Source organism: Apteryx mantelli, chromosome 1, assembly GCF_036417845.1.
Source record: "Apteryx mantelli isolate bAptMan1 chromosome 1, bAptMan1.hap1, whole genome shotgun sequence".
Lineage (NCBI taxonomy): Eukaryota > Metazoa > Chordata > Aves > Apterygiformes > Apterygidae > Apteryx > Apteryx mantelli.
In genome coordinates, this window is record NC_089978.1 from 127,014,694 (window position 1) to 127,027,796 (window position 13,103).

A 13,103-nucleotide genomic window follows, 5' to 3' on the forward strand; every position below is an offset into this window, starting at 1 on the left:
GGGAAAGGACCGAAGTAGCAGGGATCGCTAGAAGCAGTTCTCTTCCCACCCTCTGCCTTACCTGGCGTGGCCGGACTAGCGAGCGCGCGGTTCAGCGGTCGCCGCGTGGTGCGAGGCTTTCGGCGGCAGCATCAGAGATGTGAGCATTCCAGCAGCTGCACTAAACAATGAGAGATAGGCGCTTCGCGTGCCCCAAGCCTATGGAGCATTACGTCAGTGCCTTGCCATATAAGGAACGGAGTGGTGTGCAGACTCGTCGTGTCTGACTGGTGCACTTCGGTGATAGCCAGAACTTAGAAAGCTTATGAATGTGTTCTGGCTCCAGCTGACGCTCCGGACAGCGTGAAATATTTCATTTGTCTACTAGTTCAGGGCCAAAAAGAATGTGCGGAAGGTTTGGGTCACGGCAGTTCCTTTCTATTACTGATAATAAAGTCGTTAACAGTTGTTAGCTCATTAGTTCTAATGTTTTCCACTCAGTCTCCTAGCCTAGAGCTTGAGGGAAGAAGGGGAAAATTAAATGCAAGGTCATCTTCTTTAATAAGTTGTCCTAAAGGAGCTTTTTCTTTCTTTCATATATATTTTTTTTAATATGACCAAAAAATGTGAATTTAGCTGAACTCCTAAGAGGGTGATATGAACATCAAGCCTTCTCTCTCTCTTGCTCTCCCTCTCTCCCTCTCTTTTTTTTTTTTTTTTTCCTCCTCTCCTCCTGTAAAGAGTCGGGGTCCACAGAGGATAGTATTTTATTTCCTGATGATGTAACTACAAAACAATTCTCCAAGTGATGATGGGAAGGCCAGATGAAATGTAACTTTTTTTTTTCTTTTCTATGTTTTTACTACAAAACCCTTTCCTTTTCATATGTTTGTGTTTCAGTTAACACAATTAAGCAGACCAACCAACTATTTTTAGTAAGAAGGTCTTAAAGAAATGAATCATTTGTTTTACTATTTAGGAAAGAGGCAGGAGGCCAAAAAGGAGGCTTTAGATTGAACTGAAGAACTTAAAATGTATTGCTTGTATTCCCTCTCCTTCAGTATACACCCTGAATAAACATGGAGAACACAGGGAAGGAATATCGGAAATAAGCACAAAATTAGTTGTTGAAATTCCACAAAGGGTTAACAGGAGTTAATGAAATAAATTCCTTTTGTGTTGATGAGCAACTTAGACCATTGAAATGCTTTCTAAACTATTTTGTTCAGCTCTGTTAAAGTAGATGCATCCACAGTTCATTTATTTGCAGCAACTGAGTTTTAGTCTTCAGATAAACTTTGGTACAGTTTAAGCTGTCCTACTATCTGCTTTTTGGATGTGGTTGTATTGTGCTTGAACATAATGCTAATATGATGTACTTTACTTGTTTGGAGGTGTTATCTGTATCTATGTGAAGACAAATGGTGATTAAAATGTCTGTATTTCATTAAAAAGAAAGATATTTTTTAGCTACCCTGCATGTTTTACCCTGAATGTAGTTATACAAAGATATTTGTACTTCAGCTGGAAATTTTCAGTGAGCCCTTTGCTCTGTGACTGAGCCAGGACTTATTCAGAAGTGTTACATGCGGGTATGGACAATCCTGCTGTCATACTCATACGTTTTTGAGGAAGTTCAGATTTGTGTCCTTGATTGGAAATCTTCCATATCTATTTAAAAGTGAGTGTACCTGTACACTGACCCTTCCAAAATGGTTTCTGAGATTGAAATGTCTTACTTGAACATATCAATAGACAGACCATAATGATATTTTATTTCATATTATAGGGAGAGTTAGAAGTCAAATCCAAACAAAAAACAGCCTGTCCTTTAGCTAAAATTGGACCATTCAGATGCTTGCCTAATGTCTTTGGGAAATAACACTTTGTATAGTTTCCTTTCTCAAAAGTATTGTGCCAATGTGGATCACTTGCACGCATAACAGTTCATCGAGGTGACCTTGGTATGAGGAACATGAGGCTGACTTCATCTTCAACTAAAAACTTACCCCGTGTATTGGGACTCTACAGCTATTTGAAAGAACAGGTCAGCTGCAGGTGCAGGTATGTCTTAGAACAGGCTGTATCCAGTTAGAGTTGCAGGAGGAGTCAGATCAGTAGGAATCTACTTTGTATGATAGAGATATGGTAAAGGTAGCTAGGAGTTATGTGTGTGTGTGTGTATGCATAAAAGAAAAAAATATATATATGCATTTGTTTATGCATATATATATGTGTGTGTGTGTGTGAGAATGATATTATCATTTCTCTATTTTACTTTATTTTTCTTTCCCTCCCTTTCACATTGTTTTTCTCTTTCTGTATCTTTCCTTTCATAGGCACAGTGTCTATCTCTTCGATCTCTGTATGAAAATTGCTTGCATTTTTGTCCTCCCACATGAAGCAGTGTAGACCATGAATAGCTTTGAAGAAGAGGACTTTCTGAAAGCTGATAAACAAAAGACCATCTTTACCAGTCCAGTTCTGTTTTGGAGTTCCTACGAGCACAGCTCAGACAGTGATGGTGATAAGCTTATTGACAGTCTGGGTGCAGGCTAGAGTGGGGAATAGGGAATGCAAATCCTCCCGTTTATAAATCTGTTTATATCCAGGGATGGCCAAAGTATGAACTTCCAGTTTCTTAACTAATTCTCCTCCGCGATGCGAGTGTGCACATCTGTGACCTTCTGCAATGCAGCCTTATCAAAGGGCATCATCTGAGTGTGTAACAACCTTACTTCCTTCTCTTGTATTGTCACAGCTTAGCAAAGGCAGAGCGCAGTACTACTCTAAGCACTGTTAAAGAACTATATGATTAAGATTTCCAGCTCTTGGAATGCTATGACACAAAAAGTTTATTTGCATCTGAGGCAATGAAAAGAGTTGCTGAGAAACCTCCTCTACTTTCTAACACAGAGTCCTCCAGTATCTCTAGGTGGAATAGCAGCCCTGGAGAAGTTCAGTGGAGAAATACCTGTCTGATTTTTATTAGAATCTGTCTTCACTGATCTTGTGCTTTGCACATATCTTTGCATCTAGTGATCCCTAATGAAAGCATAGTTCTCAGTTTCCAGTATGTTTGTATGGTTTCATGTTCCTGTGGTGATAAATGCACATACCTGATGTTTTAGTCTGACTATGAGGTTTGTATGTCAGAATTGCCTAAACCCAAGCTGTGCCACTTCAAAGGGTTCTGTCAATAGACTCAGCTGCTGAAGTTGAAGCTGATATTTTCTGGTTCCAGTAAAAATGCCTGAAGCTGTCAGGATGCTGATGTTTCCTGTTCTTTGTAGTTAGTTTTATACACACATAAATAGAAACTTTTTATAATAGCAGTTTTAATTCTGACATTATCTGTGTACTCTAGAATAACCCTATAACCTCTGACACTAACATAGGTGATGTCAGTGTGGTTGTGTATTCCTTCAGCATCACTGCTCAGTCATACAAGATGCTCTCTCTCATCTCTATGCTTGTATAGTTAAAATCCCTTAGGCCTTAGTAGAGATCAAAGTGCATGAAATTTTGCAGTTCAAGTCCTGAGAAAGCTTACCTAGGTTTCACTTTCCATCCCCTGCTTATGCCAGTACTTTGCTGCTTAAAGACTCTATATATGGTGCTGGTGTTAGGTTTCTTGGTTTGAGGAATTACCTAGGAGACCCTGTCAAGCACAGTAATGTCGTAGTGCAAGACACTACTAATGTCATAGCGCAGACTGTCTTCTGCCACAAAGAGCATAGGGCTGGCATATGTGCTTTTGTTGTTGTCTGCTGAGACTTTGATGAAGGGAATTAAAAAAATCCTGATTCCATGAAGAACTTCTGGTCTTGGTATGTGCGTAGTGTCCTCCCAAGTGAAGCTTTAATGATTATCAAAAGATCTGGAATATGTTAAGAATGATGACTGTGTTTAACCGTAAGAGAATTAGATAACTGAGGAAAAAAATGTTATTCAGGTGACTTTGCCGCACTCTCCTTTGCTCCCTAAAAAACAGTTCTGTTTCCTTAGTTACTAGCCATAGTTCTTCCGAATGGGTGTATTTTCAAGTATTATGACAGCAAAGGAAACTGGATTTGTAGAAGCTAGAGACAACAGTCTTACTAGATCATTAGGTGCATCCCCTGACAATGCAGGGCTGGTTCCTGCAACCTATTTGTGATGGCTTTGGTGTAGTCTTTGTCTCTTTGCTTATCGTTTCATTTCATTACTCATGCCCATGTTCTCTCAGGATTTTACTTGAGAAATTTAAAACTTTAAAAATGAAAGCTTGTAGCAGGCAGGGAGAAGATAGGACAAATGAGCTAAATGGCTAGGAAGCTTTTGTTTAGACTTTATCTTAAAGTGTCTGAATTCCTCCCATTACTTCTATCATTAAACTACTTCTCTTTCCTTTTTCTTCCCATGGCAATTCGTAGCAGCATTTTCAATGTCCTTAAACCCATAACCTAACTATTGCAGCATTTGACCCTTTCCTTTAGCCGTTTTCTATCTAAGATAAATAAAGGAAATTAGAACTTGGGCCTCGGTTCAACAAAGCACTTAAAACACAGTCCTGTGTATTTTTGTTGAAAAAGAAAAGGACTTCAGCATAAGCCTGATTTTAATGATATATTGAAATGTTTGGCTGAATCAGGCTCTTGGTCACATTTACTTCATGTAGATAGCACTGAAGCTGAGGCTTTTAAAATTATATGTGGGATCCATATCTTTAGGTTTCTTTTATATTCTAAAAGTAGACATCTACAGAAGTACAAATACTGTCAAAGCTTTTATTAGCATTTTATTTTAAACAGTTTGCTTTTTTGGAGGGGTTCTGCTTAAACTTTACAAGTGATATTGGAAGAGTAAAACATGCAAGATTGACAAGTTGAATATTAATGGCTTGCATAAATGGGATCTGATGTTTAATGTTATTTTAATAACTCATGTGACTTTAAAGATTTTTCTTCAATGTGTGTTCAACCTTGTTTCTGAAGTCTGTGGGAGTTTTGCCATTAACTCAGTGGAAGAAGTGAGTGAGAAGAGTGAGTACTCCTTAAATTATTTCCTGAATTGATAGCATCCTTTCAAAATTATGTAACCAATTTGTCTTTGTTACTTTTCCTAGCGTTATGATTGACACTCTCTTTGATTTCATTAGTAAAGGGGGTTTTAGTGTTTTATATTCTAACACATACCTTAATTTTTGAATATTACAGAGAGAAATATGGAAAATACTGCATGTAAGCGGCAGTCTGAAATGCACTGACAACTGCTAGGCTGCATGTGGAAGGCAAGGGGAGAAGCAGGGGAAAGTTCTAAAGAGAACATTCTTTAGATTCATTTGTCTTTTACTATGGGCCATGGACGGAAACAGATTCATATCTTCATTACTGTGTGTTTTTAATTTTTTTGGCAGCAGGAAGAAATACTTTTGCAAACTCCCCTATTGTTTGCAAATTCCATTATTCCCCCTTCTTTGGCAGATACAAACAAAATTCCTAGCCTGTTATTAGGGATAATTAGATCTCTTTTTGTTGGGCACTGTCTTGAGAAGTAGACAACTGCATCTCTTCATTTAACTGCTAATGACTTTTCTCCTAAGAGGAGCTGGCAAGTGTTCTATATGTGCTTGTGAGATGACTTCCTGTTGTGTATGGGACAAAGGTAATTTTTTATGATAAAGATATTGTTCATTAGTCTATGCAAAACTCTTCACAACAGTGTATTTTAACAAGTAATCTGAACTTGGAGGTTTGTTTTGTTCTGCAATGATTTTTGTTCTGCAAACTTGCATGTCTAGTTGAGCTGTTCCTGAAAGCACAACAGCCATTTTGGTATTAATGCAATAGCACCAACAAATTGTAATCATATGAAAACCTTTTTGCTGGTGTACCGTGGAAGGAGCTAAGTTCCACATCTGTGAACAGGTTTGGAAATAAGAAAATTTTAAAATGCCTTCCTTTAGGCTTCAGAAAAAATCGGTGATTCTGTGTACTTAGTTGCTTACTTTTATTCCTCCATCTCCTATGAAATTCAGTCAAAGTGAGATTCTCCATGCAGAAGTTTAGGGAGATGGAGCATAACTGAAACACTTTCAGGTTCAGATCTGGCTCCACATGAATCTCTGTCTCGGATTTTGTGTACATGTGGGAGGATTGCACTGAGTTAGCCTAAGCTGTGGATTTCATTCATTTTGCTCAAACTGGTCAAACCTCTTTCTGAGCACTTGAACACTTGTTTGAAGAATAAATGCACAGATTTGAATGAAGTTGACTCAACTTCTTGCATGGATGCAAACTGAACATGCTGTCAGTGGAGGATGCTCCTTTCAAGGCTTCTATGCAGATGAGGTGAAGAAGATCAAGTTACTGCAAGTCCCGTCAGTTCCTCCATGTTGTTGATCTCTTCCCTTCTGTGTTTCTCTTTGCGTCTATGTTTTTTTCATTTGTTATTGGGCAGTACTATTCTACCACTGCCTAGGAATGCAAAGCTCAACATATAGGTTGAAGGGATTCAGCGTTCAAGTGCGTTTCTTATGGTTTGCAAGTTCTACAGGAGTCACTTAAGGGCCATGATCTACTTTGAGAGCACAGGCTCCCCAGGGACACCCTAATGTGAATATGGACTTGAATGTATTCAGGAACTGTAAGGAGGCTTGTTTGCATCATTGATTTAGACATACAGGAGTTACAAAGCTGTCACACTTTTTTCTTTTTTTAGTGGTTATTAAGTAGGATGAATCCAGGATCAAAATGTACCTGAGTCTTCTGTTACATTGTTGTAATTCTCTTGACTAGCCTTCTCTTGCCTCCTACGGATTAATCCAGTGAAAAGTAACCGTTAAAGAACGTTGGTCTGAAAGGCAGCAAGTTTGTAAAAGAATGAATATGGATGCTTAGGAAGGCAAACTTTGCATGAGGAGGAAGCCTCTTTTTGTTGGGTTGCCTGCGAGAGCTAAGGAAAAAAAGACATCTCCTTGGACACACAGGCCCTTCTTTGTGTCTCTACATGCTGCCATTTATGTTATGAAGTCTACGTAGAGTTTTTCCTGCCTCAGTTGATACATCTTCCTAGGATTCATGCTTAAAAAATAGATTTTTAAACTTTTCTTTATTCTCTGCAATTTTGGTGGCCAGACACTGGTCACTGTTTAAAGCACAGTACTTTAGGGTACTGACGATTTTGATACCTGTTCAAAGAACCTGTATTGAAATAATGTAGAGGTAAATGTATCCCATATGGGCCGTTTTAGGTTGTGGATTCTTAGGGATATAACATAACTTGAAAAACTTTGATCTCTTTGGGATTCGGATTAGCTGTGCTATCTGATAGATTAATGGTTTAGAAATGCGACTTTGTGTGGTTCAATTCTCTGCTCTGGAAAAGTATTTACAGAATTTTTTGATCTCCGAGTGTGTACTTCCGTGTAGTTCTTTGTGTTAGTATTGCCCATAGCAGGTACTGCTCAAGGAGTCCCTTGGGCTTGGGGGAATGTATTTAGCAGATTCAGACACTCCATAGCTCCAGAGTCTGCAACAAAAATTTCACAAAACCCTTGAGTGAGGAAGGGGAATAAATACAAAAGAGTATTGATTAGTTTGGCTTTTATGGAAGCCTGCATGAGATGTGTCAGCATTAAGAACTGTTACCTTAAACTCAGCGATACTAAAGTTGTGTCTGTATCTGGGAATGCTTTTATTGATCTCATGACTATAGATGTTATGTCAACAGGATGGGCCATTGCTAAGAAAATTTTTCAGGAGATGAGCTAAATGCTTGGATAACCTACAGATTGCTTCATGCTTGAAGCTTGTGCTAAAGCACAAAGAAGTGACTTAGGGCAATTCTCTTTTGGCACCTAAAGCAGAGACAAAAATCCCCTTTTATTCCCTAAAATCCCATATTACTTAAACAGTCTTCCCTGCAACCTTTCCCAGTACTGTATGATCTGCTTTATTTGGGTTTTTGGTTGTTATTAGAGTACTTCATTACTAATCTATTTTGTTTCATTATCTATTTCTTAATTCTGTATACAGATGAAGTTTCTATTCTGTTCTTTTTAATGGTTTTTTTTCCCCCTTGATAGCTTAGTGTTGAAAGCATTCAGATAGAACATCATTTCTGACTTCTATTTGCTCTAGCCAGTGAACTTGGAAGCTCATAATACAAAAATTAATATTCATTAAATGAATGATAGTTACAGTCCATAAAAAGTTATGTGTACATTGAATGTGTGATCATGATGCTCTGTGCAGAATTGATTAAATGTGGAGATGTATTTGATTGTTTCATATAGTGATGCAATTTCATATTTAAAAAAAATGAAGTAGAATAAAGCAGCTTTTCTTTTACTGCCAAATCTAATGGTACATTTGATTCTTGTTAATAACCTATCCTCTAAAGAGATTACTTTATTACTTAAGAAAAATTTAAACAGAGCTGACTCCTTAAGTGGACATATGATTTCACTTCCAGTAGTTCTCTTCCAGATTTTTTTAATGTGACTTGTTTTTCCTAGCAAAGATAGTACAACAGAAAATCATAGACCTTAGTATTCTTAGGTGATCCTACAGACACAAAGACTTAAACATGGTAAATTTGTCAGTCTTCCCCCCACCCCCACCAAAATAAGTATATAAACGTATGTATAAATAAATATATGAGCATAACCCTAGCTGGCAGCAAGGGCAGAGGGAAGAAAGCATTTCTAGTTATATGATTGTAACATGGTACTTATAACGCTGCTTGTAACCTTTTGTGGACAAGGAGAACATCTATTATTTACTTTAACTTTTACAGTACATACATAAACAAAGAAGTGTCTGGATTCCATGTATGATAAACAGAGGCCTAGAACTAGAAGTTACAAAAGAATAGGTATTTTCTGAATTCCTAAGATTTGTTGTGTTGGTTAAATGAGACCTATTTTTGCATGATCTCTTAGAATTAGGTTAAAGTTGGCTTTTCCTACTCTGAGGTGTCAGTGTTTTGGGACACTTAAAATCTTTTGTATTCTCCGATACATCTTTATTTTACCCCATTCTTCCGTTTGTATTTATTGTTTTTATTTCGGAATCCCTATAGCAGATGAGCAAGGCTATTCACATATACAATAAATCAATCTTTTGGTACTCCTGCTGAGTAAAGAATGTACATGGATCTAATTCAACCAAAATAGGAGGAGTTATTCTACTGTAAGCCTGAGGTGTGTCAAGAGCGACATAAGGCTTACAGAGAGCTTGACAAGAATAAGCACTTTATTAGGGAGTTATAAAAATGCCTTTGACCTTGTGGCTTGGGAATGTAAATGGAGCCTTAGCTTGTAGCTGTCCATGTGTATCTAAATCAGTGCAAGTCATGCCTGAACGTTGCTATATATATTCTGCTCAGTGGTCAGTGTGGTGTGAGCTTAGAGTTCTTGGAGCAGTTCCGATGCAATAGGTATCCCTGTAACAGAAACACTCAGAGGCTTCTCGGCGCCTTTATTGGTGATTTTGCTCAGGGAGAGCAGCGTCTGAATTCTGAAATGCCTCCTGACCTTTGGGGAACTGCGCTGAGAACTCTGCATATGCAAATGCACACGAAAGAATTAGGGAAACTACTTTGGAACTGAAAGCAGAAACATAATGTGTAATTCACTACCACACATTAATGTGTTTTATGAGGGTGCTTGAAAGGCTTTAATATCCACAAGAGTTCAAGAAGTTTATACTTCAGGATACAATGGTGATCTCTTCAGAGAAAGTTTAAGCGGTGTTTGGTTAAGGATAAAGTAATATGAGGTTTGTTTAAACTTCTATAGGTAATGGTTCCAATGGTTCTTGATTTTTTTAGCTGATTATTCTTCAGAAGAAGTGATTGAGGGCTGTTTATGATACCTTTGGTTTAAATGCCATATTATGTGTTCCACATATGTATTGATATTTAAATGAACTTTGACTCATTGCTTTTGCTTTGGTATTACGGGAAGTGATTTCTTGAAGGCATCTTCTCTATTTTAGCTATATCTCAAAAGCAGGAGAGCTGTCCCATTTTCAGTAGTGAATTCCTACATGTTTCAAGAATAGCATTTGTATCTTAAGTTGTATAAAAGGAAGAAGGGGAATCATGATTGTGGATCCTTTTGCAGGTATAATCATTTATTTCTTCTCAGAACTGCAAGGGTGTACAAATGAAGGTGACTGATTTTATGGAACCTCATTCCAGCTAGAGGAACATGCAGGTCCAAGTACCCTCTTAAATTTTTCTTTATTTTTTTTAACTACTTCTTCACCAGATGTTAGCAAAGTCTTTTCTGTTCTCATTTTTTGTTCTCCTCTTGTACTATTTTATGCTCATCTGTGATTTTTAAGTGTCTTCAGAAGCTAAAAGCAATAAAGGAGACTGGCTAATGTTTTTCAGGTGGGGTTCCAGTCTACATCTGTCATCTTGTAAAAGAAAAATAATCAATTAGTGATTATTGGAGGGTATGAGGAGGACCATGTGAAAATGCTGATGTCCAGCAGAGTGACTGGAAAGGAATGATTAGGAAGCATTTTCAGCATTTACATTGGAATACAAGGAGGTTTATGATCATTATTTTTTTTGTGCAGGAACGTGATTGGGAAAGGGAAGAGCTCCAGAATCAGGCAGTAGTCCACACACACAGCCGCAAATGTTTGAGTTTCACTTTGGCATTAATCTGAGTTTAGAAAGGAAAAAGGCTGGGTCTTGCATTTCTGCATGGAATTATCTTGGGAAACAGTTACTTCAAATAGAGCCAGGTTATTGCGGTCAGTTGTGTGACATCGGGGATAGTGAAAATGGTCGCCTTTCTCAACATAATTGGTTAGTTTTGACCCTGAAGAAAAATCACTTTGTTTTCCAGTAGAGCTTTGGGCTCAGCTTGTCAGATTTGTTTCAGTCCGTCGGGTTTTTTTGTCACTGACATTTTTTTTTCTCTCTCTCTCTCCCTACTTGTTGCTAATAGTAATCTTTTATGTGAGAGTGATTTTACTGAGGTGATAATAGCATTTTGTTTTCCATTGACAGATTCTTCTAGTGAATGTTAGAGATAAGCCTTTTTACTTTTGGTAGGCTTTTTGTCTTTTTTCAAAAACATTTCTTCATTGACCTGCCATAAGGAAGCTGATACATATTTGCCATATGATGTGACAGTCCTTTTAAGACCGTGTGTGTGTGCCTGGTCGTATGACATTTATAGGTTATTACTGTTTCTGCTTTAAGGAACAGTGAATCTACTGGGTATGTGTTCATTTGCAATATTTGAATGTAAATCTCAATTAAGACTTTTTCATATTTTTTAAATTAGAGTTATGCTGATACAAGTTGGATTTCCACATATAACTTCTCTATTAAGAATTGCACAAATCCTATATGCATTGTTTTGACCGCTTCCCTTTGGGTGTATGCATTTCTTAGTTATCCAGAAAACATGTTTTTTCACATTCTTTTTCATAAATATAGGTTGGGAGAGGATTATTACTTTTGTTTCATTTCTGAAAACCTGTTAAGTTCAAATGAAGCTTGCTTTTTTTTTTGTGGATAATTTTGAAGAAAATGATGATTCTGTTTTTGGTAGCAGAAAGACTGTGAGAACTATAGAGTCAAACAAATGAGAAAGGGAGGCACAGCTCTCTGGCAGCTGGATGGTTCAGACTGGAATGCACTTGGGCTTTTGAAATGCGTGGTTCATACTGGACATGTTCAGATGCTTTGTTTAAAGCATAAGCACTTCCAAAGTAACATTACATCATCTTATTTGCAAAGTCACTATGCTATAGTTGTCTTTACGTCCAAAAGAACTCTCAAGGGGAATATCAAATTATAAGCATTACATAATCAGAACAAAGGCTTTTTTGGTTGATTGTACCCTCAGGGTAGGATACAGAATGGTAGTTGCATATGGAAGACGTAATCTTGCAAAATTAACCTTTTCATAGCCATAATATCAGCAATTATGAAGTGAAATAATTGGCTAAGATAGAATTCATGAGGGAAAGGCATAGCTGAAGAAAATAGGATTTTAAATTGGTTAAGAGTTCGTTTTCTTTCTGTAAATGTATTTAAATGTATTGAAGCAAACTGAAGAAAATTTTTACAGCTATGTTTATGGACTGGTTTGTTGAAATTTCATGTGGTTAAACTCCTGTCCTTAATGAATTCAAAGGAGGCAGACCAATTTCCACCCAGTCTGTGGTTTTAATGGATTGGAAAGTGATCCACGTAAAAATACTGGAAAGAAACTTTTTTGGTTATGGAATATTAAAATTGTCTTTCTAAGCTAATTTAAGCACTACTTAAGAGTCATTCACCTGTTAAGGGCCATATGTGCAAAATTATTGGGTGTCTGGCAACTTTAATTAGTCCACGTCAGAACTCATCTAGTTTTTACTAAGACTTTTTTTTTAATGAAAGGTATGATATTGGCTTCATAGTTCTCGAGGTATATGAAAATGAAACCAGAATTTGGTCCTGTAGCGATTGTTCTGGTATTTTGTGTGGTCTCAGTCTAGTTTTAATGAGGCTGGACTTCATAAACTTAATCATAAATAAAATGAGTAGGTAAGTCCCTGTCTGTGGGAAATGAGACTGCATTAAAAATAATAATTAAAAAATAACATCTAAAAGGCTGAGCTTCATGTTATGATCTACAGGTGATTTCTTATGTTGTCTTAAAGTATTTTTCATGCATGTCGTCTGGGTAAAATCTCAGCAGACTTTCACATTAAAACTACTAGTCAGCCTTCGGGTATGTGGACCTTTTAGAGCAGAGACACATTTTCAGTGAGAAGACAGGATGAATCTGAGGTCATGGATTTTGCGTCTCTTCCCTCCTGCCCTGCATCTAGACTAAATTAAGTACCTGTGTGAGTTAGCCATCAATATTGGCTTTCCTTTGGAGAAATGTATGCTAAAGAGTGGGAGTGGGAACTTGTTGGCAGCTTTTTTCTTAATGTGTCTGTCTCAGTGTCCTCAGAGCTACTAAATTTGATTTTGGTTGTTTTACAGAATCTCCCAAATCCTGTCCAGATCAATTCCAGATGGCCAGTGCTCCCATAAAATCCTGGAACAGGATACTGATTTTGAAAGTGTTAGCCTGAAAATTTTGGGGTTGATACTTCAAAGACAACTGGGACATA

The 13,103-nt window shown here is 37.4% G+C and overlaps 1 protein-coding gene across 3 annotated transcripts in view; it reads right to left on the reverse strand.

The window, feature by feature from the left end:
* The window catches only part of FILIP1L (filamin A interacting protein 1 like), a 37,781-nt gene extending 37,634 nt beyond the window's left edge, over positions 1-147 (reverse strand). For all 3 annotated transcript variants that reach the window (XR_001293646.1, XR_001293645.1, XM_013950092.2), the window contains exon 1: positions 62-147. The gene's annotated coding sequence lies outside the window, so the exon portion shown is untranslated. The remainder of the gene's footprint in view (positions 1-61) is intronic.
* Between the last annotated feature and the right edge of the window lie 12,956 nt (positions 148-13,103).